This window comes from Vombatus ursinus, unplaced genomic scaffold, assembly GCF_900497805.2.
Source record: "Vombatus ursinus unplaced genomic scaffold, bare-nosed wombat genome assembly UNPS02009994.1, whole genome shotgun sequence".
Classification (NCBI taxonomy): domain Eukaryota; kingdom Metazoa; phylum Chordata; class Mammalia; order Diprotodontia; family Vombatidae; genus Vombatus; species Vombatus ursinus.
In genome coordinates, this window is record NW_020949772.1 from 4297673 (window position 1) to 4302673 (window position 5001).

Consider the following 5001-nt stretch of genomic DNA (forward strand, 5'->3'; position numbering starts at 1 on the left):
GGGGGGGGACTCTTAACCTTCAGGCTCCAGCCCAGGACGGAGAGCCTCCTGAAAGCCCTGGTTTCAAAGAAAGCAGATTGCCGGGAGGCTTTAAAAAAGGCCTGGAAGCAGGAGCCCAAGTGTAAGTATCAGACCAGCCCTGAATGTCCCACCCAGAGCCGAATCTGGGCAGGCTGACACACCTTCCAGCTGCACGGCCCTTCAGCCTCTGGGCCAAAGCCTGGGTTTGGTTTATTTCTCCTTTATTTTTTTATTTTTTTAATTTTTAGGCAATTGGGGTTAAGTGACTTGCCCAGGGTCACACAGCTAGTAAGTGTCAAGTGTTTGGTCTGAGGTCGGATTTGAACTCAGGTCCTCCTGAATCCAGGGCCGGTGCTCTGTCCATTGCGCCACCTAGCTGCCCCTATTTCTCCTTTAAAGAGAATAAGGGAGGTCACTAAGGGGCGCCATGGATGGAATGGTGGACAGGGAGTCAGGAAGTCCTGAGTTCAGATTCAGTAGAAAAAGCCTTGGACGTGGTGTCAGGAGATCCATGGGCTTAAATGCCTCCTCTGACACCAGCGGGATGAAGCTCTCTCTCAGCCTCAGTTTCCTCCTCCGTAAAATGAGGATAAGAGGAGCACCTACCTCCCAGGGTTGTTGTGAGGATTGAGTGAGAGCATCTATGTGAAGCGCTCGCTCCATCAGCACTGAGCTATTCTCCGAGGCTGCGTCAGAAGGATCGGTTATTTCGTGATAGCAGCCACGGACACATTTACAAAGCACTGCACCCCGTGAGCTAGATTGTGTAAGAGTTATCAGGGCCTCATTTTCCAGGTGAGGAAACTGAGGCTGAGAACAGTGAAATGACACACCCTAGTCACACCAGTAGTGTCTGAGGTGGGATGCAGACCCCAAGCTCCAGAGACCCGAGGGCTCTTTCCACTGAATCTTGAGGCCTCCTCCCCTCCTCAGAGCTCCAGGGACCTCGGTCTGCCCGGGAGAGCCAACTGGGATTGTGGCAGGCAGGTGAGTGCAGGGAGGGCCCCCAGGCTGTTTTCTTTGCAGCTAACTGATCCCTGGTCTCCTTTCAGATTTGCTGTCTGAGTATTGCGAGTGGCTCCCCCAGGCCATGCACAAGGAAGTCTCCAGACTTTGGCCCCTGTCCAGACCGTGAGCCTCCAGAACCCCCACCAGCTTCTGGCTTTTCCTGTGGCACCTGGCCTCTTCCCGAAGGACTCAGCGCCTATACCCCCGGCACAGAGCGGGAATCCTCTTGGGTGGCCCTAGCGTGCTCCAAGGAGGCAGATCTAATCCTCCAAAGCCAAGCTCCATCTCCTGCCTTCGTGACAAAGCCAGCAGTAATCCTGGATTTTCTGGTCTTTTTTAGTAGTGTCATCACTGCCTCGTGGGCTGGGCCCGTAGACTGTGTCACCTCCCCAGCACCTTCTGGTTTTTCCCCTCTATTCTTGCCTCCTGCCTTCCTGGGCTCCCTGTGGCTGTTTTCTTCCCTCGCCCGGGCGTCCTTCCCTCGTCTGCCACAGGGGTCTTTCTATCCCCAGATCTGTGCAGGTCACTGTCCTCCTCTGGAAGCACTGGGGCCCACATTGTCCGTAAGAGGGAGACAGACTCCCTTCTTTGCTATTTCAGGCCTTCACAGTTGGGCCCGGCCCCGCCTGTGTCTCCAGAATGGTGAAATGATTTGGTCCTGGGCTCTTTCCAGCAGTGACATGCTGTCTGATTTCTGCCTCCCCTCCTCAATGACATCAACCACACCACCATGCCCGGATGCCTTCCTCCTTCACTGATCTTTGAGAGCCCCTCAATCCTATTAAGGTTCTGGTGCCACCACCTTCCAGAGAACTTTCCTAATTACCTGGGTTTACTCCCACCCTGTCCTGTCCCCCGCCGCCACTTCACTGGATGTTGTATATAGTCTGCATTTACTGGACCGTGAACATCTTGTACCCCTCAGGTGCATTGTAAGCCTCTTGAGGGCAGGGACTACCTCACTTTTATACTAGCGCAGTGTCTGTTTTGAACTGAAACTTTGTCCTTTTCTTATTAAATTATTTTTTTTTATTTCTAACTTCAAAATAAGCATTTCTATCTGCCTTCCTGACTGCACGGGACTGAGTATTCCTCTCCTGTCCTCTCCCCTTTTCCACTCCCTTAGACCTAATCTCTTTGAGCGCTAGGGGCACATTTCACACTTGATTGAATTCCCGAGTCCCTTGCATAGACAGGCCCTCAATAAATTTCTTTAGCTCATCCTTCCCTCCCACAATCACCAAATACCAGCCTTCACTCCCTGGAGAGAAGAGGGTACTGGTCTCCCCATTTCCCTTGTACCCTGCTCCTAATCGTGATGGCGCTAGGGATGAACACCAAGAACTAGGTTATTCCTGAGAAAGCAAACCTTTTTCTTGTGCTAGCTGATGTAAATAGACATTTGGTTGAAGTAAATATATTTAACTAACATTTTGGATTGTGGTGTTTCTGCTCGTTTTGGGGAGGTACAGGGAAAGGGCTCAGCGTCTGGAGCCAGCCTGGGTTCAGACCCTGGCTCTGCCACCTGCTTTCTGACATTGGACAAATCATTTGACATCTCTAGGCTTCACTTTGCTCGTCTGTAAAAGGAAGGTCTTGCACTAGTTGACTTCTAGAGTTGGCTGTGTGGCCTGGGGGAGGGTAGAGCAATAAATTTGGTCCAGGGACCTGGCCCTGGCAAGAATGTTTTGGGCACTTAACTGTGCCCCAGTGTATTAGCTAACATCGCCACGTCATCAGGATCTGCTCCTTTGTAGACATGCATCCATCTCTACCTTCCACCATAGAGAAGGTGGCGTGATTTGGGTTTTAAAGGGAATCCCCTCCACCAATTCAAGGCAGCACTTTGGGTAACTTACTAGTTAGAGCCGGAGTCCTTAACCTTTTTTGTGTCCTGGGCCCCTTTAGCAGTCTGGCAAAGCCCATGGACCTCCTCAGGATGATGGTTGTAAGCACATCAGATAGCGGTAAAATAATTTGAAAATTACTTTGAAAACTAATGCAATATCAGTTTTCTGTGTATTCATATAACATCTTGATAACTGTGTGTCTTACACACACATGTAGAGAGATGGCAGAAATGTTTTTTTCAAAATTCACAGACCATCCAAAAATCTATTCAGGATCCCAGTATTCAGAGAGTTACAAAGAGCCCCGGGTACAATAAGGGGACTTACCCAGAGTCACACAGCCAATGCTTTGGAAGCAGGACTGCAACCCAGCTCATGTCGGGTTCAGGACCGATTCTCTATCCCCTGTCTAATTTACAGATAAGTCCATACGTACATATTGATTGCACGAGCTCAGCAATATTTTCTTTTTAGCCGGGATTGGGATGCGCCACTAAAAAGGTGTGGTGGCGTTGTCCTAAACCAGCCCAGGAGAATGGGACCCCACGACTCATGATTCCACAAGAGGATGCACAGAGGATGCACCTGCGGCAGGTGCCAGGCCCAAGGTTGGGACTGAGGGAGAGAAGAGCGTCCCCAGCTCGGCCTGCTCTCTGGCCACTAGGGGGAGCCGGAGGGCAGGCAGAGCCCCGCAGGCTTACCAGGGTAAGGATGCTCAGGCGCTTTTGAGTTAGAGCGGGCCCCTCCCCCAACTTTAAGGCTCAAATTGAGGAAAAAAAAAAGAAAAAACAGCTGAGCGCTCTGGAGATGCCGGGGATTGAACCCGGGGCCTCATACATGCAAAGCATGCGCTCTACCACTGAGCTACATCCCCACGCCTATGAACAAAAACTTCTGCCAAGGATGGTGTAGGAAGGGATTTCCCTTTTTTGTGGGTTTTTTTGTTTGTTTTCTTTGCACAAACTTTGGGAGGATTTCTACTGGTAAGAAGGAGTGTCTTTGCAAATGGAGAGTAGAGGGGAGTAAGGGGGTCCCACTGGGGCAAGTTGGAAGACCTGGGGTACATTGCAAACCCCCAGGCCGGAGGCCCGAACTCCATCCTGCTCACACGCGTATCTAGAGACTACAAGAACACGTGGCAGGGAAAGGGCGAGACACGTGGTAAATACATGGAGGCTGCTGAAGAGCACTTAGTATGGCATTTCCTCGTTAGTATAGTGGTAAGTATCCCCGCCTGTCACGCGGGAGACCGGGGTTCGATTCCCCGACGGGGAGGTTGTGCTTGTTTTTCCCTAATTGAGACGGCGGCGGGGAAGGGGCAAGGAATTCTGAAAGAGACGTGTCTGAAGTTCAGGGATCTGGAAGACTGAGGAAGACCATACACTGCATTTTAACTCTTTTTCTTTTCTTTTCGAAAATGCATTCTTGCTTTAGAGGGTAACACTTCAGTAATTACATTATATATTTATGATGGATTTCACATAATACATTACAATGCTTATGCATTGCGGTATATATTATATAATGTATTGCATCTATTATATGACTGATACATTATGAATAATCATTCATTCCACACCCTTGGCCAAGTCACTATCCCTCTTGAGCCTTATTTTAATGAGAAGGGGGGACGATGTGACCTCAAAGGACCCTTTGCGGCCCTCTACCTCTGGTCCCGTGGTCACTGACATTTCAGAACTGGGAAAACAATATAAAAAACCACTACAACACTCTTCAGTGGGAACAGGAAACGAGAAACCAGCCTGACCTCGTGGTAAATACAATGACCAGGCTTGGCCCTGGGGAGCATGTGAGAAAAATCCACCTGCCTCCCTGCTTTCCAGAGGTGGGGGACTGTGGGTTTGCAATACTGTGTATAAAGTCTGGCAGAGTTCATCTGTTGGCTGGTTTTGCTGAATTGTGGGGTTTTTTCCCTTTTTTTTTCCTCTTCTGTAACAAGGGAGGGCTTGTTGAGTAGGAAACTCTGGAGGGGGCGGATATATTCAGAAAAGGTCATGAAAAAAAACAAAAGATAACAAAAATGTAATTTAAAATATTTTAAGATATCATATAGGGCTTTTCTAGCCAGAGCTTCTCACATGAATGAGTGTATTTAACCTCA

The 5001-nt window shown here is 49.4% G+C and overlaps 2 non-coding genes across 2 annotated transcripts; one reads left to right on the forward strand and one right to left on the reverse strand.

Moving 5' to 3' along the window:
- Positions 1-3681: 3681 nt before the first annotated feature.
- Positions 3682-3753, reverse strand: TRNAA-UGC. Its single transcript has one exon. It is a non-coding gene; the product is annotated as a tRNA-Ala (tRNA).
- Positions 3754-4082: 329 nt separating this feature from the next.
- On the forward strand, positions 4083-4154 carry TRNAD-GUC. The gene has a single exon. It is a non-coding gene; the product is annotated as a tRNA-Asp (tRNA).
- The last annotated feature ends 847 nt before the right edge of the window (positions 4155-5001 follow it).